At 39.5% G+C, this 25,250-nt stretch overlaps 1 long non-coding RNA gene across 2 annotated transcripts in view; it reads left to right on the top strand.

Annotated features, from left to right (window-relative positions):
* Positions 1-14,305, top strand: part of LOC125692089 (uncharacterized) — a 29,169-nt gene extending 14,864 nt beyond the window's left edge. The window contains exon 4 of one of the 2 annotated variants that reach the window (XR_007376448.1): positions 13,761-14,305. This is a non-coding gene — a long non-coding RNA (uncharacterized LOC125692089). Of the gene's footprint in view, positions 1-3,232; positions 3,330-13,760 lie in introns of those variants that run through there. The other variant, XR_007376449.1, reaches the window with a different exon arrangement.
* Positions 14,306-25,250: the final 10,945 nt, after the last annotated feature.

The following is a 25,250-nucleotide window of genomic DNA, read 5'->3' as shown; positions in this document are numbered from 1 at the left end:
TTAAAAAAAGAAAAAAGTTATGATAGATTTCCTTTCCAGAAAAAGGGACTGAATTTGACCTAAAAATCCCTCTGAGAACTAGATATGCTTGTATATTATCAGCTTTTCTCATGAATTAGTAACTTAGCAAAGAAAAAGACCAAAATTACTTTATTCCCTCTGGAAGTACAGTACTTCTGAAAATCACATCCATTGAGAGCTCTAGTTAGTCACTGACAAAGAATCCTTGCCTTTAATTAAATTGTAAGTATTTATGGTAGTGATTACAGTTATCATTTTAATTATTTTCCTTCAGTACAATACCATTGGTTTGCACTGGAGCTTTTCAAAAAGCATCTCCTTACCTAGAAGGACAAATGGCATACTCTGATCAGTGAAATTGTGATTTGCAGATACAGTAGTTATCAGAGATTAGTGTTTCTATGATTTTGAGGTTTAGCTGTCATCCTTCATCTATGTTTAAACCTCACTTTTCTTATTTTTCTCCTGGGGGCATTATGGAAGGAGTATTTTGTTAACTTCATCTTGGAGTTATCCAAATGGAGGGGAGAGAAAGCCTGCTCTGTTTAAAAAAGAAAAAAAAGTGAATTGAAAAATATCCACAGTTTCCACAAGAAGCGTGGAAAATGTGGATATTTTTCAAGATTTACTTAAGAGGGGGAAAGGGCAATAAAAGAAGGAAAGGATTCTGCCCTGTATGTCGAGGGCACCTCACCTTGCAGAGATATTGAGATATTGTGCAGGCTGGAGATAGCATTGCAGTTCTTTTGAGCTGGGTACGACTTGCTAGAATTCCTTGGCCAGCAATGTCCCGGCCCTGCTTATTTACATCCTGTTGTCACAACCTTGAAAAAATATCATGCAAATCTTTTCCCATCCAAGCATATAACCAAGGGAGCTCAGTTCTGCTCTGTGGCCAGAGTGGTAGCATGCTTAAGTGAGGAGAACATGAGGTGCCATATGATGGAGCATCTGCATCTATTCAGGTAACCTGAGTTGCATGACATTCCTTCTTCTGTCTGGCGAGGGTATGGGTGGGGCCCACTGAGTGCTTCAACTTGAGAGCAGTACACATCTGGCTGTGTGGTGAGGAGGGTGTACTAGGTAAAGCCTCAGGAAGAGTTAATTCAGGCAGAAACTAGAGGCTGCTTGTATTGTCTGGGGCTCACTGGATTAGGTACAGTAATCGGGCAGCTTCTGCTCAAAACCACTACCAAATTAACAGGAAAACAATATCTTAACATCAATTTAGTAATACTAATGATATGAGGAACATAAGCTCTCTGGAACTGATTGCAGGTAATGCAATGCTTTAAGATGCCATGAAACAAAGTAGATAGAACAAAATTTCCCAGATAGGGAAGGAGTTCCTTCAGCTAAAAGAGATTTAGTTCTTGTGCAAGTATCCTATTTCAGTTTGTTAGCCCCTGCAGCGTCCTCCTCTGATGTGCTGCTGCAGTGGGTGTGATACAGTCTCTAACAGCTGGTCTCAGACTCTACCCTGCAAGGATTCTTTCAAATAATGGAGTTTACCTTTAACATCAGTGAGTTGGTATTAATTCCTCTGATTTTCTTGGTGGCTGAAATTACCAAGAAATGTGTAAGTGATCCAGTGGCTGACAATTGCTGCAATTATTCATTCTTCTTTGCTTGAAACTGAGCATATCTGCTTTTTTTCTCCCCTGTCATTTTCCCCCTTCCCAAGTGCTTTTAAAGTATTTCTCAGATGTCTGCATGTCAGAGTTCACCTTACGCATTAAAATAAACATCATCCCAGCCTGTAGCCTTTCCATATGTAACTTCACCTGTAAAAGAAATGAGCAGAAATAAACTACTACTTCCTGCTTATTCAAAGTTACTGCTGCTTGTTAAGCAATTTCAAAAGCTATTATATCAATTTTATTTATTAATATCAACTCCCCTTTCAATACTTGTGCTTCACATCTTTCAAAGACTTGTATAAACCTTTCATTCTTCCAACACTCCTCGAGCTCAGATTAACTTATTTTTTCTTTTGATTTTTTTATAGCCTTTTATTTTTTTTCCTTGCAAACCTTAACTAGCTCTGCCTTCTCATTTAGTTTCTTCCTCCTTCTCCATTTCCAGTACAGATTATTCTTTGTCCTTAGAGCTTTGAGTGGTCCCATGTGAATGCTCATCAGTTGCTGTTGCTGCTTTGCTGACAGAAGAGTTGCAGCATGCAGAATGGGAGAGTCAGCAATGCCTGGACCTTGATTATGAGTAGACCTCCCCCTGCTACTTAAAACCTCCCTTGCAAACACTGGAGGGGAGGGGAAACACCTGGTGGAGCTGATATATTAATACTCATACAATAGCACCAATTGCCTGCAGGAATAAAAAAAGACCAAAACCCCAAACCTGAACATCTAACTTGAGAACAAAATTAATTTTAAAATGTAGGTCATATGCTAATACAGCTCCCAGTGTAACCTGTGTAGCTCCAGCGTGCACAACATAGGAGTATGCTGTCTCTTTGTTTTCTTGCTTGCTGTTTTTTGCCACTTTCTGTGCAAATGTGATTAATTCAGCCATGAGACTCACTGGCCCTATAGATAAGATGATTCATTCTTTCATCTAAAGTTTGCTGATGATTTGAGTGCTCTTGTGATTGGGGGACTGTTCCTCTTTCATTGCTGATGAGTAAGGAGATAAAAGGAGGCTTTCCTCCTATGGTCATGCTTCCCTATGGGCAGGCTCTGTTACAGGGGATTTTTGTTGTTGTCACAGCAGTAATGCTCAGATGGTTTGGGTGGACCAGTGAGCCCCATCAGCCAAAGGGTCTTTGAAGCCAACTGGAAAAAATGGTGCCAGCACCTTTGTCTGCATTGGAAGGATCTTCTGGTGGCTTGGGATGCCCTCCTGCTGGAGGATGTCTGGGGAGATGAATGTCCTAGGAGCAGGCTTTGGGCTGAGTGAGTCGGCACATATGTGCTGGAGTCTGTGTTCTGAGCAGTCCTGTTTGAATGCATCAGGACAGATCACTGCGAGGGCCAGAAGAGTGGATTTGGACAATGGTTCAGTTCTGATAGGTTGGTTTTCTACTGCTGTTTGAGCTGAATATTTGCACGGTTCAGACCTTTGCAAAGTTCAGGGTACTTGAACGGGGGCTGTGACAGATTCAGAGCTGCACAGTAACAACTTATGAATACCATATGCTGACTTGGATTATTGGACTGTTTACTGCATAATGATATTGTTTAATTTAATACAGAGAGATGGAAAGAAATAAGCGAGAAAGTAAGATGCAAGATAAGCTACTTCTCAAAGCATGAGAAATAAGGAGCATTGCTAGAAGAAGAAAGAGGCAGAGCTCAAGAGATAAGCAGCACCATTTTAAAAAAGAAAATGTCTTTAAGATGGGATGATGGTTGGCGGCATGAACCCCTAGAACACCGACCTGGTAAGAGACTGAATGCATCTGAAGTGGAAGCAAGAATATAGGCATGTGGCACACATAAGTTCTCACCTGCAGAGCTGGGTAAAGTGTGTGTGTATGTGTTAAAATGAGCTATTAGCGATGCCGATTAGTATCTTAAGTGCACGGTTTTTTGTTTCAATTGTTTTGAAACAAAACTCTTAACGAGTTGTATTTTCTTCTAAGACCACTTTAAATATTGTCTTTCAATTCTTGTATCAAAAAGCTTAAAAAATTCCAAGTCAAGAAAGGCATTGTTTCAGGCCAGTACTTTCCTGCCTCAGCTTTTCACTTCAGTAAGGAAAATAAGGGGATTTATGAAGATAAAGGTCTTTTTTTTTTTCTTTCTTAGTTTTTGGGACTTTCAGTAAACGATAAGAAAATCAGTCCACACAGCTCTGTTTATAACTGGCTCAGTAATTTAAAACCCCCCCCTCAGAAAGCTGCCTCTGTGCTGTACATATGCAGACACAGTTTAAGGAGGCTCTCCGGTCATTAGCATGTTAGAGTCTGACTCTTTGATGGAAAAGCTGGACACTAGATCTGGCCAAAGGAGAGCAAGGGCTATATTGAGTACTTCTATCCATACAGCAAGTGAATCAGAATAGCAAGTGTGTTGCTTGCAGGCAGCACAGGATTGCAAGCTGCATGGGTACTTCATGTCTTAGCTGCCCAGCAGCTCTACAGATGTAGCAGTATGGTCCCTGCTGTGCATATAAGTGCTGGATTTCTTGGCAGACGTGTACTGGAGCCCACACTGAACTCCGTATCTTTGGATCTCGTGTTGTTTGCTATCACTAGTGTTTTCTATCATGTATTAAAATTGGCAAAGGGGAGGCATCTGAGCTAATATAGATGAAAATAGAATAATTAATACTGCCTTGAGAAGGTCCCTTGGTGAAAGAGCAGAAAATAGGTGGAGGTTTGGCTTTCCACAACCATACCGGAGATTACCACTGGGTGAAGAACGCACTAAATGAAATTATTTGAGTGCCAAGGACAGCCGTTTTATTGAGCTGCTTCTGGTAAGGATGAGTGTATGACTCCTGGCATGAAGCAAGTGGGTAGAACGTGAGAATTCCAGTATTTCCCTTTTGTTGCTGCAAAAAGCAATTGCTGTGTTCATTAATATTTGTTGGTGAAAGCTGGCTGGCTGAATAAGGTGGTTGCATGAGGTGTTGAGAAATGCCTTAGATGTTTTGTTCTCATATGGTCATCCTACTGAACAAGCAACTGCCCATTTAAATGTCTGCTTAATTACAGTGGCGCCAGTTTGTCCCATGTTCATAATAGTTGTGCCAGTATTTTTACAATGTACCTTCATTATCTAAGTTTTATGTCTGTTCATAAAATGTTGCTCTAGGCAGGTATGTGGTACATTAGGTAGAAGGGAGGAAAATGAACAAATCCATTATAAGTTAAATTGTAAGAGGACACCATGATTTAGAAGAAAATATTGTAGTATGACCCATTATAGTAGGCCTGTGCTAATGGTATGCCTGCTCTTGGGGGAGAACTGGGACCTTCATTCTCTTGACTCAGTGGAAAGCTGGCAGTCTCACACCTTGCCATCACTGCCTAGTGGAACTGTGCAATGCTTGTTAGCTGTGATGGGCAGAACAGCAGTTGTCCGCTGTGCTCCATGCTTCATCTGACAGCCCTTGCTTGAACTGCTGCTTACCACATCTGCTGTGGTACAACCCTCTGACCAAGTTATCTTTTGCTGAGCTTCTATACCTCAACTCTTGCATGAAATAACATGATGCATTTTCTGTCCTCATTAGCTCATTTTGTCTTTCTGCTCTGCTTTTATTGTTGAAGTTTTTCTTTCCAAAGTAGGAACAGAAATGACTTTTTATGATGTCTCCAAGCACCTCAGGAACCCACAAAAAAAAAAGAATTAGCAAATCAATGTTACTGGTTACCCCATAACTACAGATTTTTCTGCTCCTTTTCTTAGTATTCTTGACTTCAAGATAGACAAGTTATGATGAACAAGATCTTCTCCTGGTTGGCTTTCTGAATCTGCTTGATTCTTGCCTCCAGCTGTCCATGCACTCGGTAGTTAAATCATCACAGCTCTGCCTGGTTCACAACTATTAAAGGGCCTCATGCTTTACAGCTCTCTGATGACATAGGGAAGTGCTATTACCCCCATTTAGTTGAGAAAATATAGCCCAAATGAGATGTAATGACTTTTCCAAAGAACAACAGCATGGACAGCAAATGACCGAGTCTGATCTGCCATAAGTTAAAGGCATCAGTTCTTTTCCAGTTAACTCTTTGTTTTTAAAGGAAAAAACAAAGAAGGGGGGAGGGAGTGGAAATGGGAGGGGAGGAGCAAGATGGTTTTTTAAAAAACTTTAAATAAGATGTTCAGTGAGACCATATCATGCCTTCATTATAATTCCACAAGCTGTACTTTCAGAGTTCTATTTGGAGTTTAAATGTGCAGTTGGGTTTGCTCATCCTTTTTTTTTTAATATCTGCAGGTGTTCACTTTTGTCTTGTGTGTGTGAATTGGGTATTTAAATGTCAAAACCCCTGGTATGTTCATGAGTTTGGTTCATCTTCCCTGTGTTGAGGTAACTGCAGAGGCCTCTGATGATTAAGTAAAGAGAATTAACAAGATAAATGTAAGCATTTGTTCAAACGGATTGTACTTGGAAACCTTAATTAGAGGGCACAAAGCCATTAAAGAGTAAAAGCCTGCCGGCCTGGGGCTGATGAGGAATGCTGGCCTTCATAGCTACAAGCCCAGCCAGCTTCTGTCTTCTCTGCAGTTTTATTTGTTTTTATAGAAACAGTTGGAGTAGTCCATTATTTTTACACTCTTTCTTTCCCTGTATTCAACTGGATTATTTCATACAATGTCTACTTTAAACAGTATCTCAGAAATATGTCAATGTATTTCTTTCTGAAGCCTAGTCTGGTTTACTCTAGACTTTGCAGAAATGCTCATTTTGTTTAAAAATAATAAAAAAAAAAAAAATCCTGCTTTTCTGTGGTCAAACACATGCAAGTAAATAAGGCACAACCTGGAAAAGACATAGACGCCGTTACTTGCATAGGAACATCATCAAACCTTAGTGTCTGGTGACTTCTCCATTTTAAAACATTTTGTTTTATGCTCTTTAGTTAGTATCTTGCAAAAAAAAGCCATATTTTTGCTTTTCTCAGTTTGGGGGAAAGTAAAGAAGCAAATTCAAATCCTAGCATTAGGTTTATTGTGTAAAGGATGAAAGTTTGTCAAGGGAAGCTGGGTATTTGAGCTGGCCTTCTCAGTAGCGTGAAATTTGACAGAAGAGGGCACATGAGATAAGACTGTCAAATTTCACCCCTCAAACAGACTTTGCGAGGCTGCTTCTTTAGGATAGCTAGCAAAGGTGTAGAGGGTGACACAGGAACAAAGAGAAAGGAAGAAAGTGGTGGATGAGAGACTGAGTGCCATTAGACGAGTTGTCTTCGGAGCCGAAGGATCTTGTCTTTCTGAGTTGTATGGGCATTCTTCAGAGGTCAACATTCATGCCCCAATAGTCCTACTCTTTCCAAAGTAAAGGAAATAAACTCAAGGTATGGAAAATGGGTGTCCTTCTCTCAAATGACATCAATGAACCACAGGGATTTTGGCAGGCAGTGCCATTCTTTGAGAGCTGAGCTGTGCTATTGCTCTGCTATGAGCTGTGCTACTGTTCTGCTAATTTCTTTTAAGTAATATACAGATCTCCTGCAGATCAGAAGTTACTCCTGTTGAAGTTTCTTTTGGGATTAAGATTGGGCCCTTCATAAGGACTTGACCAATGAAGCTATTAGCCTGGTCCAAGACATTTAATGTCTGTTATGCATATGCAAGTCTAAGTGCTGGTGCTGCATAAGGAGGACTGCCTGGATAGTGCTGTTACTGACCATGCTAATGGGGGAAACTATTTCTGTTTTCTAGGGTAATTGTTTCTAAAATGCATTGCAGAGTTAGTTGTAGAACGTGATTGAAAGGAATGAATTGGATGACACTGGTTGAAGCATTTTCAACTGGGTGTCTTTTTCCTACTCCAAAAAACTTCACTGCAACCTGGAGTTTAGGCTATGATCTGCGCTCATGTTCTACAAGATTATTTGTTATGGGCTGTGTGTACTTTCAGCAAATGTTAAGGTGTCCTCTCAACACTGGGCATTAGAGATTCATGAAGAAAATCCAGCAAGTACTGCTTGAGATTTTCAAATGACAGGCAGATACCTACTGGCATTAATCTTCTTTCTATATTCTCTAAAGATCTCTTTGACAAGGGTATGTGCAGGACAGGAAGAGCTTGACAGGATTCGGCTCCCTCTCAAATCCCTCCATTACAAATAAAGGAAACCGAGATCCTTCATCATCAGCCCAGGCTGTGGTGCAGACAGCCTGCCCTGTGAGAAGATCTCTCCATTGGGATATGTGGTGCAGACAGCCTCCGGTGTCTGCCAAAAAGGGCCACCCAGGAGCTGTGTAGGTTTAGAGTAGGGTAGGCACTGAAAATTATGATTCTAGCACAAGCCTGCAGCCAAGAGACCCAAAATGAAGCACTGAGATGTGCTCTGCATGGGGTTGCATGGGCTTTGTGATGCCCAGCACCACCATCTATCTTCCCGTGTACGGTGAATGGATGGCTTTGAGACAGCTTTCCTGCTTCAGATAAAAGATGGGTAGTGCTCTTAGTCCACTGGACAACCTGTAGGGCACTCAACAGCACAGGCTGTTGGCAGCCTGGGGAAAAAGATGGGTGGGTTACAGGGGAAAGGGCTTCCTAGCTGGAGAGACTCTAAAACTTTGATTTGAAGACAGTGTAGGTCAATGTTATTCTTAAAAGGCTGAGTTATCCTTGTGAAGTTGTGTAAATGGGATTGATAGAGGCACCATGCCTATGTAATAAAGGACACAAAGCTTTCCTGTCCTGAATGACTGACTTGTTTATGTCTTGCTGTCAGTGCGTGTCATTTCCAAGGTTTTCTCAGTCGTGCTGTCCATTGTGGTTGTAGTCAGGGATTCCTTATTGCTTAAGTTTGGCTCCTCAAAATGGATGTGCAAAGTGAGTATTTGCCTTGCTCTGGTTGTTGTATGCAAGGAACTTCATCACACTTTTAAAAGATAAATTATAAGTTACAAATCTTTTAAAAATATACGTATTTCTTATGAACATTGTATGTCCAGACTATAAAAGGGAAGAAGCTAGCCTAGTGGATTGACTGGCAAAATGGAACTTTTTGTGCAGGATATGTATTACAGTGTACTGGGGGCATGAAAATGTGAAGGAGTTGGAACTAAGTTTTGCTGGCACAAACTTGGAGTAGTTCAGGTGATGATGAACAAAGCCAGGGTTTGTCTCACTGTGGCCTTCTTTGAATCCATACTTCCTTGATCCATGGTTGTAGCTGATTTACAGTTAGTCAGTAACTCCATAATTCCAGTCTTTTCTGCCAAAACCCATCAGCCTTCCCCATGAAGATCTAAGCTTTTCTTCGGGAAGGAAATAATTTAGTTAATTTGCTGAATAAGTATGTGGTAGAGTTTTGTGGGTAAGCCTAAGGGAGAAGATTGAAATCACAAAAGACATTTGAACATCAGCTGGCTGTATGAATTTCAGCACAATGAAAGTCAAGGCAGTGACAACAGCAATTTAGGAGTTTATTTTAAAAACTGTAGCATTTTGCTACAAAACTGTGTAGTGATTTAGGCTTTGAAATGCTTGTATGGCGGAATACTATAGCTTGTCTTATATGAAGACCTGGAACTAGATGTAAATGGTAGCTGAGAAGAGCAGTCCTTTGTGGGAAATCTGAAGACATCCCTCGTCTGCTATCTAAAAGTCAATCTAGCTATCTCCACATGTAAACCTGTAATCCTACAAATATACTATCTCAAGGAAATCTGCAGACAACATTTACATTAAAAGATCAGTCTTAAATGAATACTGGCGATAACCACATGTTAAATCTTGGCTCTTGGAGAAGTTTCCTACTGTCTGCTCCTGAGTGCCCCACTAACCTTGCACCTATAGCTGTTGACCATGGCTTGAATCAGACCTGAAAACTGCTCTGCAAAAATTTCACCAGACCAAGCTGATTTGAGCAGCCAGCAAGTTTCACCTTCCCTTGCAGGAAATCCCAAATTGAGAAATAAGACAGGAAGAGGAAAGAGAGTTTCAGGTCTTCATGAGGAAAGACTGATTCCTCAACAAGATGGCAATTCAAACTTACTCTGTATAGAAATGGCTGGTGAAATTAATGTTACTTTGTGTAAATCAGGGAAGTAATCTGGGCCATGAAGCGACCAGCAAGATGTTACAGGCAGGCAGGTCCCAGGGCCATGAAGATGCAAAATGTGTAGTATTTCCCTGCCCTTTGGTTTATATTTAATGAAATCCTAGAATAATTTGAGTTGGAAGGGACCTTTAAAGGTCATCTACTCCCCTAAAAATGAGCAGAGGTACCTACAGCTTGATTAGGTTGCTCAGGTTTCACCAGTAGCTATGTTGTGCCTTCACTGCAGGTGGACATCAACAAATCAGATTAATCTTGTTGGCATTCATAGATCCTTTCATGAAATGTCCCAATTTTAGCATCAAAATTGCTACCAAATACCAAGGTAATTTTTCCTGATTGGATAGGAAAGATAGCCCTTCTAGAAGAGAGGAAGGGATTTCCCCTTCTTATAAAATTGAAAGGTAATTTAAATGGGTCTTGGAATGAAAGATTTCAAGGATGTGGTCTTGTGTGTTCGGCCTGACTTGGACAAGTGGCTCTGTACCAAACTGGAGACACTCTTGAGGATATCCTGTAGCATAAGATTTGAAGTAGCAATGTTTGGGTTTGTTAAAAAGGTTGTCAAGAGACATTTCTTGAAATCACTAGTGATGATAATGCTACCATTTCTTTGGAGTCTGTTTAAAAGACTATGATGAAAGATAAGAAAAGAAGAAAAAAAAGCCTCAGCTGCTGCTCCTCTAGTACTTTGGGATATCAAGAGTTCAACACAAAGAAAATACGAACAGACAAAAGAAAAATAAGTGAAAGTTCTGGTTCTGCAGTGTTTCATTAAGGATCTCAAAACTGCTTTTCCTGTATGTGGTATTGCAATCCATGTTCAAAGCAAGGCAGGCTCTTAAATCAGATCAGTTTATTGACAATGTGGCCACCTCTCTGTCGCCTTCCTGAAAACCCAAGGCCTCACGCTTTATAAGGAAGAAAGGCTGAAACCTCTTTTAAGCAAGGGACTTTACAGACTCCTGTAACTCCAGAAAAGGCAATAAGAAACTTTAAACACAAGACTTGACTCTGCAGTATTATGTGTTAATGCTCTGCAGTATTATGTATTAAATCCTGCCCCATCTCTGACCACAGGGCAGGTTAAGTTTCATCTCCTTGTTATGGGTGAAGCGGAGGCGAGATGATGTTATTTGTTCCAGGATCGCAGTGCAGGGATGAAACCCAGTATTCCTCATGCTGACTACAGTGCATCACCCACTGAACTGAAGGGCTCTGCTTTGCTCAGCTTAATAATGCTTACAGTTAACTGGTATGAATTTCTCTAGAATTTCATTTTGATGCTTACTGTATCTTAAGCTATCAAGATTCAGCGTGCATGTAAGTGGCATTTTGTAACTGAAAGGTGTTTTCCATTTCCATTTTGTTCATAGCCCTTGAATTAAGTCACCATGGAAAAATGCCAAATAATGCACCTTTTTTTTCTTTTCCAAATAAATATTAAAAACTTGATGCCTCAAGCATATTACATGATTTGCAGGAAATTCCCAGATTCCTACAACAAAGAGACATCCAGGAACCATATCTGCTCTTCAGACTAGACCAAAATTGCAGTTACTTGCAGGAGCAGTGAAGCTAAAGTAGCTGTGGTGCTCACTTATCTGAGCACTACTTAGACACACCTTTTTTTTGTATGTGTTCTGGTACTTGAGACTTGTTTTTCATCCCCTGTTTATCTTTAAGGGGTGTTGTTACACAAATCGGCTGTGGCAACCTCAAAGTGGTAAGATGAAAATTAACATATGTATTTTTATTTGTCAGATTCTTTATACTGGAAGATCCTCTAAAACATAATGCTGAGGTGTTATGGCACATTTCATTTAACAGTAAGAGCTTTTTATATTGGAACAGTTGAGTATGTTTGAGGTAAAGAGGTAACTTCCATCACCACAGGCAGGAATTTAGGATATATTATTATAATGCATAGGCACAGGCATCCTATTTACACAAAGACCAATGATTTGATTTGTATCTATGCAGCATGTGCTGATAAACCTAACTGCATTTTAATGAAACGTGTTTTATGTGGGATCAAACTCTGTGAAACAAAACTGAAGGCAAAAAGCTGAGACTGGAGACACGTTATTAGTCACTTGCTTCCTAGTAGAAGGACATAAATTGCCTGATGTATAGTTTTGTTTTGTTGCATCAGCTTTTGGTACTTGTGTTCTGCTTGCCACTAAGAAAGTCATAGGAAAATGGGCTTCTGTGCTGAAGTGGTACAGTATGCAGTGAAGATGAAAAGGTTTACACATGTGCAACCACCCAAGGCAAAATGAGGGGGATTTGGCCTTGCATGTCTCCTTTCTTCTCCTTGTTTCCTGTAGATTACAATTTAAAGGGTGGGATTCCCTCCTGGGAAGACACAAGGCCTTTGTGGTGTACCAGGACTGACCTCTTAGCAGGCTTCAAACCAAAATGAACTCCACATCTGAACAGCTCTGATTTTGGCAAAAAGAAATATTCACAGCCAAATCTGGACTTTGCAATTCACATCCCTAGGACAGTTTCAAACAATGGTTGTTAGCTGCTAGTACATCTGCTCTGACTCATGCTATGGGTGTGTGCCTTTGACTCCCTTACTATGACTGAAGAAAAAAGAAAAGCAAAACTAGGTGCAAGACTCGTAACCTCGTTCTTAAATTTAATTCATAGATACCAAAATCCTGATGCTGGGTCAGCTTTGTTGAGCTTCACAGGATCACTAGGCTTTGTATCACAAGTCTTATGAGGAGCGGCTGAGGGAGCTGAGGCTATTTAGCCTGGAGAAGAGGAGGCTCAGGGGAGACTTCATTGTACTCTACAACTACCTGAAGGGAGGTTGTGGTGAGGAAGGGTTTGGCCTCTTCTCTCAGGCAACAAACAGGACCCGAGGAAATGGCCACAAGTTGTGCCAGAGATTTAGATTAGACATAAAGAAAATCTTTTTCTCTCAGAGGGTGGTCAGGTGCTGGATTGGCCTGCCCGGGGAGGTGGTGGAGTCGCTGTCCCTGGCAGTGTCAAGAGGTGTCTGGATGAGGAACTATGAGATATGGTTTGGTAGCTTGTTACGGTAGCAATGGTAATGGGAGAACGATTGGACTAGATGATCTTGAAGGTCCTTTCCGACTTTGTAATTCTGATTTTTTGGTTCGTGCCACATCTGCAGGCACAACTGTATACAGTGACAACTGTATACAGTGAGACACATTCCTAAATGCCTTATTTGTTTCATGCCAGGAAAATTTTTTTGGATAAAGCTGATCAAAGGGAAATATTATACCACGCACTGCAGCACAACTCTGCCTGAAAACTAATTTCTGTAATTTCTTTTATGGCTCTTATGCCCTCTGGAGTTTCTACAGCAAGTTGTTCTTGACTTTTGGTTAAAAGAAGTGGCTAGTTGACCAAGAGCTTTTTTTTTTTTTTTTTTCCAGACACGTTTTGCTTAAGATGGAATAATCTTTTTTTCTACCTGTACCTTATTTCATGTGATTGGGCACTGAAATATCACATGGTATGTGGAGGCTTAAGTAATTTCCTTCCTCCTTAAGATCTCAATACTTCTATCATTACTTGAATTACACATTCCATGCTTCGGGCTGCTTTTCTCTGCCACAGTCTTTTGAAGAAACCAGTAACATTTCTTCTACTTCTTGCAACGTGACATATAATTTCATCAGATAAATGTGAACTTTCTATGGATACTAATGATGTAAAGGAAGGCAACTGTGAAAAGGATGCCAAGTTCAATGCATAAGCATTAGTAATTTTGATGGTAGAGGAGACCCTGATTGTAAACATTTGTGAGAATACCACATCACTGAGACACAAAATCTATCTAATAATTCAAAATTATCTTTGACTTCAATAGAGTCAGGATTTAAAGTTTTCATTTAAAGAAGTTGTGAACTGAGTTACTGATAGCTTCCTGATCATGTGAATATCTAAATTTGTTGCTTGAAGACTTGTGCAATGGAGCAAAAATACACATGAGGGCTCTGGAACGATTTCCCTTTTCCCTCATCTTTGCTTCTCCTTTATTTAGTTGACTGCAGAGTGCTCTACTTCAGTCATCCACCAAAGAATGCCTGAAAATCTGAGATGACTTCTAGGACTTTGAGTCTGGAAAGCATTTTATGGCTCCAAAGTGAGGCTCTGCTGTTACTTAATATTTGTGTGGAGCCATAGGTGATTTACATGGCCTGCAGCCCAAAGACATCGCAATCTAAATTGAGCTCTACAAGACAAGATGCTGAGAAAGATAACAGCAAGGAAGGAAATGGAGGAGGATTCCACTAGACAGATTTATGGGCTGTTTGGGAAGTACTATTATGCAGCTTCACTGAAGTAGAACAGTATACTGTTCAGGAGAATCTATATCCAAGATGCACAAATGAAACACCCAACACATTTTTTAATTAAATCATAATCTAAATAAGAAAAGAAACCTGTATCAGCTTGCTCCATTAATCGTAGAATCATAGAATGACTTGGGTTGGAAGGTACCCCAAGGATCACCAAGTTCCGACCACCCTGCCACAGGCAGGGCTACCAGCATCTAGATCTGGTACTAGATCAGGTTGCCCAGGGCCCCATCCAACCTGGTCCAGGGATGGGGCACCTACAACCTCTCTGGGCAGCCTGTTCCAGCACCTCCCCACGCTCTCTGTAAAGAATTTCCCCAATATCCAAAAAAATATTAACAAGTCATTTTGTAGGTTAGAAGTGATTCTTCTGATGGTTTTCTATTATTTATGTTTCCTTTTCAGCTCCAGGTTTCTGAAAATCTTTGACTTTTGAAAGAATTAATTTTCTTTTCCTGAGACTTTTGCTTCTCTTTACCTTATTCCTAACAGCAACTCAGATTTTCTGTAGCAGTTACAGGCTTTTGTTTTCCCACACTTTTGAACTAATGTACTTAAGAACTCCAAGCCCTCTAAGTGGCATTTCTTGTGGAAATTGCTGGTATTATGTTCTTTACTCAGTAAGAATGCCAAGAATTATCTACACTGTGCTGACACTGTTAGTTACGAGGCAAGATCAGTCTTATAAGCACACATAGAGTTCTGGTTCAATGTTGTTTTAATGTTGTTTTATGACTATCTGGAATTTTTTTTATCTCTCTGTTTCTGTTTTATCGAGTGTGTATTATGTCTTTTAATCCTGCATACTTGCATAGTATCACTCTTTATCCAGAGAAAAAAGTTGGATGTAGTTAAATAAAAAAGTGACCTTTCTTAATCCAAAAGAAGATGATGCATGTAAACAAAACCCAAAGTAATTACACTAAAAGATATCTCCCCAGCCTGGGATCACCAGTGTCCTGGCTGAACTATACCTATAAACAGAGCCAAAGAGATCTCCTAAAATACTCAGCATTTTCTTTTTCTGACAAATGACTGGATTAACTCTTTCTCTAGTATATCCCATATTTTTTCTGATGTCTTTTACTCCAGGGTGATTACACTTCGTGTGGTTTGTTGTATTACCAACAATCTGACTTCAGGACGAACATTTAATGTTCCACAACTGAAATGGGAAGCCAGCGTAGTTTATCTAGCTGTGAGATTGATTACAGGTTGCAGTTTTAACAGAGAATTTCACTGGAGGAATATGTTACCTAGAAGTCATTTTTAAGTATCAGCATAATTCTCTGATAATAATTTTCTCATTTTCTGGTTCAGGCAAGTGTTTTTTGTTTTTTTTTTTTCTTCTGAATGGTATTTCTATTCTTATTTGCTGTTAAATCTCACTCGCTCTAGGACTTCCTGACAGGAGGTGCCAATTTTTTCTTTCCCCTATGACTCTCACTTGAAAGGTAATGCTTTGTTTGCTGGTGAGGTAGCCTTGAGTAGGCCTGAGCTGTTTGCTGTGGGGTCTTGGTTCTGCCCTTTGGGCCTTGGGTGTGCTTCTGTACTGGGATTAAGTAGGAGTCTGCACAAGGCAGCTTGTGGTTGGACTCAGCATTCACCTCAGGAACAGGCAACAACAACAACTTGAATTGTTTGCCTTGCTTATGGGCAGAACTCAGCTATAAATAAATAAATTAGTAAAATTTAGAGAAAGGGGCTAAGTCGTGTTTTCCAACATGGGCTTTTGAGAATGTTGTGCTAAGGACGACCAACTTACGATGCTACATGTCCCTACACTGGTGCAGATGATGAAGTGAACTTGTCTCAACTATACCAAACAATCAGGTTTTAGAGTTTCCAATAATATGCCCACAGCCATTGAAATGTAAAGGATTCTCTGAGTGCTGCTGCTGATATATAGAAGGACTGCATGCACTGAAAGCTTGTTGGCATCTGAGGGAAAACGGAGCTCTTAGGAGCTCCAGTTCAGACTGACCCAACCAAGCCAGAACTTAACTGACTTAATTACACCATTCTTGGCTGAGCGTTTAGTTGTAGGAAGGAACCACTCACTGATCCTGGAGCATGAAATATGAGCACAGCTGGGTTTTTTTTTTTCTCTTCCTACTGCTTCTGCTTGGAGCCAAAGCAACACTGTCCTAACTCGTGATTTATGGTTGTTCTTTATAGCAATAAATTAAAAACAAAAATAAATAGAAGCTTTCTGGCACAATTTGCTGAACTTTTCTTTCTCTTAATGCAGTCAAATGATTCATAATTAGAAAGAGTAGTGTACTTTGCTCACTCTGTTCTGGTTATACAGAAACTCATTAAGCACCATGCATCCAAGTGCACTGTTTTATGTAAACAAGACCTCTGAGAGAGATATAGATGTCTGATAAAGATGAAAAGAAAAACAGACTAATACCAGGCCACATAAATAATGACCATGTCACGTTCTTAAAAAGAAAGAAAGAAAAAGTCATCTGCTGTGCAATCATTACACATTTCACAGCAGGATGAGGACAAGGTAAGGACCAGAAATGTAGTCAAAAGAGCAGTCATAGGTTTCAGATCCAAATGATTTAACTACAGCTACGTTGGAAACTTTGCATGATTTTTCCTCCTCGACAAAATAGTACGGACTCTGTCGTGTTCCCGAGTGCTTAGGACTGGTGTTTAGTAACTGTTCTTTACTGAGACTTTCAGGATGTGGTTGTGTTTTGCATCACACAAGTCTAAACTTCAGTAAAATGACAGAATCTGTCTTGCCTCATGGAGATAGGATTTAGATTATCAATGTATTTAGCTATGGCTTCTGGTGTTAGAATGCAACCAAATTAAATGGATTGCACAAGTTGAAAACTCTTCTTGTGGCTGTGTCCCTTGGTGTTGCTATGTGGCTGGGTTATGCTCTCAGTGGTTCAACTTTTTTCTCCAAGAAACAGACTCTGATGACCACCTCAGACTTGCAGCTATGCCAGGATCTCTGTGATATTTGGAGTGGGGAGCCCTCCTGCCCTGAAATCAAGTTTTGCTTTGCTCAATGCAGCTATTTTGCTTGTGGTGAGACTCCCCTTTCTGGAAGTCAATAACTAGGAAGAGCACATGAATAAAAATGCAAGTGGAAGTGCTTTAGGGAGGTTTTGATCCTGGTTTTAGATGTTTGAGAGTATTACGTTTTCTCTGCATGAGAAGTCCTTCAGTTTGCTTAAATTAAAAAAATAAAATGAAGAAAAAGAAAAAAAAAAAAAGTGAAATCTATGAGCTCTGCAGTCTGTGAAGCATCATCCAAACTTACATAACTTTGAAGTAGCCAAGGCTAAAGACACCTGTATTCTTTATAATTATATAGTTTTATACATATAAATGATAAAATAATATGGACTTGCACATACACATAAACTTTATATATATATATATATATATAATATTATATTATATATATATTATATTATATATATATTATATATATTTTATATATATATTATATTATATTATATATATAATATATTATATATTATATATATATAATATATATATATAATACTGCTTTTCACTGGGAAAAAAAAAAATATATATATATATATATATATATATATATATATATATATATTTTTTTTTTTTTCCCAGTGAAAAGCAGTATTTTGGGCTTGACCATTCTGAGATATGACATATATCTCTGATATGAGAAATATTATGTAACTTCCATAGTATGACTCACTCCCTTCCAAAATAAGAAACACTTAACTTAAAAAATATCATTAACTGCAGTTTGTTTTGCCCACATAAAACAATGTAAAGGTCAGACACTTCCACTGTGACTAGATAAACATAGATAACAGAAGTATGTTAGCTTGAATTTTAGCTGAGATGATTTTAAAAGCACAGTTTACATAAATATTTGAGCTAATATTCTTATATGAACTAAGACATCTTAACTTTTTCCAGAGATAATCTTACAGACTCAGTGAAATATAGACTGTAGGCACTTACACCATGACTTTCATTGACAACAGACCTACTGTGTAAAGTAATAGGCCTGGTTATTGCCAGCATAGAAGAAAATGGCTCAATTTCCTTGCAACCAAACATTTCAGATTTTTTTTTTTTTTTTTAAATACACTGTTAGTTTCTTCTCTATTATGCTTTTTACAGACTTAATGTCTATTGTTGATGCTATGTGTTCGTGACAATGAGTTGTGAGAGCTTGGTCTTTAAATACATGACTACAGTGTGCATTCCTGAAAATGATAATGACACTTCATTACAGCAACGGGACTGTTAAAATGAAGGCACTCTGAATATGACTGTAATTGAATGTGTGATAGATTTTGGCCAGCCCTTTTCAATGCTAAGCATCCTTCCAGTGTAACTGGCCCGTTCTTTTTAAGTCACAAGGTGAATTTGGTTGAGATTTGTTTCTACTAGTTGTAGCTAAGCTCTTTTCTATTCATTAACTTTTTGACAGTCACTGACACAGCAGGCACTGAAAAAGTGTCTGTTTAACCCCTGAAGACGTAAGGGTCCAAACTCCGAGAAGATTCAGTTTCACGGAGTCCTCTGCCTTCTCATAGTGCCAGTGTTTTCAGTTTGGTTCTCAGAATAGGTATTTAAAAGCTGTTCTGTAATCCAATTGTGAATGGGAATCATAGCAGAAAGCTTTGCTGTAGCATGAGCAATAGATTCTTAGCTGCTATAGAAATGTTGCAATGAAAGAAAAGCAACAGTAACTCTCCACTGCTGTCTCTGAAGGACACTCAAGGAGAGCATGAGCTATTGCTGGAGTGTTAACTTAAATGGGTTGAGCAGAGATAAGATAAAACTTGCTTAATAGAAAAGTACAATGCTGGTGGTAAATTGCTAGTTGACAGTTCTGCTTTACAGAAAAAGAGTCTTTTGGTTTGCACTTGATAAGCTTGTATGTAAAACTCTTATATTCTTGCTGTTGGCCTCAAAATCAGATAATTTATGTAATATGAGGTTCTTCCTGCCACTTGCAAAAAGTCCGGCTCAACTGAGATACACACCAGGTGAGCACATTGGACAAGGGTAAGCAACTTCATCTCCAATGAGCTCGTTGCCAAATATCTTAAGTGGCTGAAAGCCATCAGAATCATATCTTGGAGAGACAGGAAGGGAGAAGCAGAAGATGCAGTTCAACCAGGGAATGACTGTGGCCTCTCACCATAGAAGTAGGGATGAAGATTGTAAAACCACACACCAGAGAAAGTTAGCAATAGTGGCCTCTGCCCTCCCTGCTCGTTCACTTCCTTCTACAGCCGCAGATTTGAATTGGCACTGTAGTTACATGATTGCTTAGCTTTGTTCCTGGCCATATGACTCATCGTCAGCCTGAGAGTGCACTTGAGCTTGCAGTCTACACGTATCTCAGAAGGCAAAGCTTGACTATCCTTGCACTAATCTATGTCTGCCCTTATAAGACTCATAATGTAGGAGCCACCTCAAAGGAGACAAATTAAACCAGTGCTCATTGTGTTTGAAAATCCTCCCTAGATCCTGATGCATTCATTTTCACTTCAGAAACTTTTCTATGTCATCCATTTTTTTTTCTTTCTGTTTTTATTCTTTTATTCTTCTCTTTTTCTGTATTTCTATCCCTATACTGATTGGTTATCAATGATGTACAGATTATGAGTCAGGTTTTTCTTTTTTTTTTTCTTCTTCTTTTTTTTTTTTTTTCCTCCCAATTGAATATCAACGTCCCAGATGTTTTGGAGGGAAATCTGACAGATTAGGTCTAACAAAGGTATTATACACAGATGATGGGCTGCTGTCACTTCAATGTAGTACTTTTATGAAACGAAACAGTGAAAACATAAATTGCCTTTGCAGACATAGCCGAATGGGTTGCTGGAAACATCAGGAATTGAGTGCTCAATGCCTGGTCAAATTGAAAGAGTAAAGCCAAAAAGAGGTGAGGTTTTAGTGTATTGTTTTTGTTTAGTTTATTTATTTAATTCTATTTGAGCTAATGCTGAGAAAGCTAGACATATGCAGAGAGCCAGTGCTCTCTAATGGAAGAATTCAAGTGGGCCAAGTGCTTTTCTGAAGTTTTTTTCCAGAGTGTCTCAATCACAAATAAAAAGTAACTGAAAGTAAGAAATGCTGCAGGCCCACAAGATCCAACCGCTATGGAGTTAACAATGAATTGATTTTATGCTAAAGTGTGTTACATCCAAAAGCAGCAGCAGAATTCAAAACCACTTCTACAATGGAAAGCATTAATGCAGCTGCTGAATAGGATTTTTCCTCTCTCCATGGTTGGAATGTGGTATATGTTTCAAAAGACAGGAGCTCTACTTTCGCCAAACAAATTGTCATTTTGTTTGCAAGTTTGAAGGCCAGAAAAATCAATTAAGAAAGAAAGGCAAACATGTCACGCAGAGGCAGAAGGATGGCCCTCCACATGTACTGGAAGGCACTTGCACAAATCACATTGCAGCAGAAATGTACTAGTGGCGGCTTTTATTGTAGCCCTCTTTTCTTATCCAAGCCCTTCTCTGCTCCCCATTCTGTCAAACATTGTGATATAAAAGATCTTTTTCCATACAGTAAATAAAATCCAAAGACCTTTGTATGTTTGACAGATACATTGCTGTTCATCTTAGATTTTAAGTTAAAAATGGAAAAGCAGGTGATAATTGGTCAATTTGTAGCCAGGACGTGGAACTTTTTTGAGATATGTGCAGATTTTGCTTTTCTCTACTAGTGTAAAAATCCCAACAAACAATCTGAAAGAACAACTGGCACTAGGGCAAGCATGTGTGCGTGCGCCTGAGTGCATGTGGTGTGCCTGGTAGAGTTTTCTACCCCCTCTTGCAAAGCACAGGCCTTAATGAGTTCCAGGGGGACAGTGGCTTGTCAATCACAATATACTTTTCAAGTAATAGTCATCTCTGCCCCGTCACAGAACCACAAGGCATGAAATAATTAGAAAGCCCAGAGTAACTGCTCTGTTTTACAAGAGCAAAATCCTTGTGTGGATCATTTACATAAACTTGTCACTTCCCATTACGGTTCTAATGCAAGCTGGGTAATAATCATGGGACCAGAGGAGGGGAGGTCAAGGTATGATGCTACTCCATGTTTGAAGCACAAGGTACGCATGTGCCCAGCTTTCCATCCCCCACTGAATTAATGTAAAGTATCTTTTATTTTCCATTAAATAAGAACTATTCATGCTGCTATGGTAGCAGACCATGTGCAGCCTCCTCTTCTTAAGAGAGAAAAAAGGCTTTTGCGTCAAGCCATTGTTAGGGGAGAATTCACTTTGAGGAGCATTTCAAAGCTGATCCGATTGGGGAAGGAATAATGTTAAATATTTGGTATGAAATATTTATAAGACACACACACGAGCATCTGACAAAGTAGCCTGGAAAATACACATTTCTCGTCTTCGACAATTTAGCTCTTTCTCTCTGAGCGAGAGGATGGAGAGAAGGTGTGCACAGAGTGAGTGTTGTATATATAGATAAATGCATCTAAACACACACACACACACACAGAAACAGGCACACTTGCATACAAACGCTTGAATGGGTTGATGGGATTTAAGGCAATCTGCATCTGAATACTGCTCTCCAAATATGGCAGCAATAAGGGCTTGCAGAACTCTGTTTAATAATTGTGAAGGAGAAAGCTCTGTACTAATGCCTATCGCAAGGGGCATCTGTAGAGTAACAGAGGTGATTGCTGCTATTTTCCAGCAACCATTTTGTTGGTGTTCTTCACAACTGTCATAGGGCATCATCTGCATTTCTGCCACAAGAAAACAAGCATCTGTCTTCTGTATGGGTTGATTTTCCACACGTGCATCCGGTTCTTCATTTGCTTTCATTTGAAAAAAATGAACGCGATTAAAAATAAGCAAAGAACAGACTTGCTTATGGGCAACTAGAATTGTATTTTTAATCTTTTCTGCTCTTTCTGATGAAACAAGGCAAAATCTTTTTTTCCAAGGGGCTGCGAGGTTTCAGAAAAATGGGTTATCACCTCATTCTCAGTTTTTCCGACAAGAGATAATGTAATGGCTCTCTCCTTATGGCAGTCACACTGAAATGCACAGGATGGCATATATTAAATAACTAGAATAAAGGAAACCATGTGATCTGCTTTCTTTGTAAGGGGATCTAATAACCCTCTCTTAGAAATCTTACTTCCTTCTCCTTTGTTTTTGTTTTTTTTTTTTTGCCACATCTCTTCTTTGTCTGCCCCACTTCTACCTTTGCCTACCCCACACGACAGCTGTGGGCTGCTGTTATTCTCTGGTGAAATGTCTTTGTGGTGTAGACTGTAAATAAGTTGGAGCAAGACCTTTCTATCTGTCTATAGAGATCCTTTTTACACATGCAGTGCTACATACACTCAGTGCCATGTAATGGGCTGAGGATTCACTCTCACTTTAAAAATCGCCAGATCAAATGCCCCAGGCAGGCTCGACGCATTGTACAACATGTTTTTAAGTGAACAGGCTGCTCAATAGCAAGACAGCATCATTTGCCCTCATCTGCCAGCTTTTGTCTTTTGAGTGGAAGTGTGGGGCCTGGTGAGAGGTAGGATATGAACTGTATCCAGACTCTGTTCCTTATCTCTGAGATCACCAAGAGGGAGAGCATTGTTGATGGATTTTAATCAGCTTTTTCCCCCCCTTGCGCACAACAAAAGTCTAAATCCCTTTTCAGGCCAGATTGCTCCATTTCGCTGCATGGGCTAGGCAGATTGGAAACATGTTTGTCACTCAGCCTTTCTCCCGACCTAATCAGTAGACACTGGGGTGGTGGTGCTCAGTGTATCACCCTTTAATCTATGGAGTCAGCCTTTAAAAGCTGCTGATGCTGTTGCTGCTATGTGTGAGCTGCTTCTGTCTTTCATTTCTGAAGACAGATATAAAAATAATGTTAACCACAAGCATAAGCAGAGGGTTTAGCAGGGATTTGAATCTAAAATGGGATACTTAACACAGGGCAACTTGATTTGGTCCAACAGAGCTGAACCCCTTATTCTGTTAGAATAAAGTGTGTCATATATGGAGGAGATTGCAATGGGATTTACTGCCTCTGTGTTTTAGTTCTGCTGCTGAATAGGCCTAGATGGTGAATAACCATAAGCCACAGTGAGCTGTGGCTGAAAAAGACTGGCTCAGCAGACCCGACTGCAGGTTTCAAGGGTCTCTCTGGTAACACCACTGGCTCACCAGTGCCTTTAAGTTTACTGAGGCTTAGTCCATAGCTGCAAACTTCACCTGTGCCTGACAGAGCAGTCCTAAAGGGATGAATGATCACCACATGCGGTGATAAAGAAGCAGGTTAACTGTCACGGGTATGCAGAGGTTGTGTTGAGGGACATGGTTTAGTGGGAGCTATTGGTAATAGGTGAACGGTTGGACTGGATGATCTTTTAGGTCTTTTCCAACCTTGGTGATTCTGTGATTCTGTGATTCTGAGGTCAGCAGGATACTATGAGGGAGAGTTATGTGATAGGTGTGATGAAAGATGCTAAAAGCTTTAAAAGAATATGCGCTTTTTATGGCAGCAGCCACCACTCTGTTTACACGCCAACAACCTGAATCTGTGTGCACATGTACACACAGACACGTACCCTTTGTGTTAGGATTCCAGGAAAGATGTATTGCATTGACTAGATATGTGTCGTAATATTTTTAATGTTATCTGCCACCAAAATATCTACTTCATATCCCCTGAAACCACACCTGAACTGTTCTGTGCTATTAAAAGATATTGATGAGATATAGAGCTGCATTTACCAGCCCCATTTACTTTATGTCCTGTAGGGACCATGCAAAATGGAGGTACCAAAGAATGCAGAAATGGTTACTTGGGAAGCAAGAGTGGTTTAAAAATTAGACCCAAATGTTCAAACTCAGCACTCTGCTGTGGGGAAAAGTTGGTTGGGTGAAATCAAACTTTTTTATGGACTCACTGAGTTTATGGGTTACATGGTAAGTCAGTCTCGCTGTCTCTTCTGCCAGTCTGTCTTCTCAGAATCCCACCAGCATGTCTCTGGGGGTGTCAGCTCCTGCTTGAAGCTCCAACTTTCCTGAAAGAAGAGGACACTTTCATTTTTCTCCTCATCATTTAAAATACAAAGGAATTTTGAATGAAAAGTTCGATTTTCAACAAGCTGTTTCGTTCTTTTCAATGGCTGTAAGCTATGGCCAATTGTTTTATTTATTCGTATGCCAAGCAACTCCTTTTAGTTTTAACTAAGGAAAGTAAGAAAAATACCAGTCATCTTTCAGAAAATTCTCCTTTGTTTTGGGGAAAGAACACATACTTCAAGGCTCTCCACGTTTTCCCTCCTGCTAGAAGAACTGAGGGACTATAATGGGGAATTACAAAGAAAATTTTCATATGTTTGCCTTGGTAGTGACTCTACCAGTTTTATTCCTGTCTGTATTAATAATGAAGAGTGTTTCTTGTACCTTTCAGTGCCCAAGAACTTCTAATGAAATTAGATGGATATTATTAATATCTTTGCAATAGCCTTTGTCCCTTTGTGAATAAAGAATACTTTTTTTTTTTTTTTTAAGATACTATTCAGGTGGGTGAATTTTAGAAAAAATAGCTGAGGACTTCAGTGTCTAGCCAGATTGGTCAGCAGCAGAGAATCATTGAGACAGATCCTATGTAGGGCCTCTGAACAGCAGGAATAGGTGTGACCAGGCATGATAAAGATTTAAAAAACAAGAGCCAAAATGTCAAGGGTTACTCTTGAAAAAATTAAAGAAATTAATTAAAAAGAAATTAAAGAAAAAATTAAGAATATTTCTTTTTTTTCAATGTGATGGGTGAAATCTTGGACACAGTGTACAAGTCCAGCTGGCTGGTGGGACAGATGTTCAATTCAGTGCCCTGGTGAACTACTTGCAAGCAATCCATATGAGATCTTCACAATAGTGAGAACCTGCTTCCCGTAGCGGGAAACAGGGACAACACGTAATTTCCTAGCTGGTCACTTTCTTTTAAGGGCAAATGCAAACATTCTCACACATACATATATATATATGTACACATATTTTTATATATTTGTAACCAGTTTAATTAAATGAAATTCCTTGCAAGCTGAGACTGAACAAGACAAGGTTCAAGAATTGCTTTTTTTTTTTTTTTTTTTTTTTTTTCAATTTCTCTGTTCAAACA

Source organism: Lagopus muta, chromosome 4, assembly GCF_023343835.1.
Source record: "Lagopus muta isolate bLagMut1 chromosome 4, bLagMut1 primary, whole genome shotgun sequence".
In the NCBI taxonomy this organism is placed as follows: domain Eukaryota; kingdom Metazoa; phylum Chordata; class Aves; order Galliformes; family Phasianidae; genus Lagopus; species Lagopus muta.
This window is presented reverse-complemented; position numbering and strand designations above follow the sequence as displayed.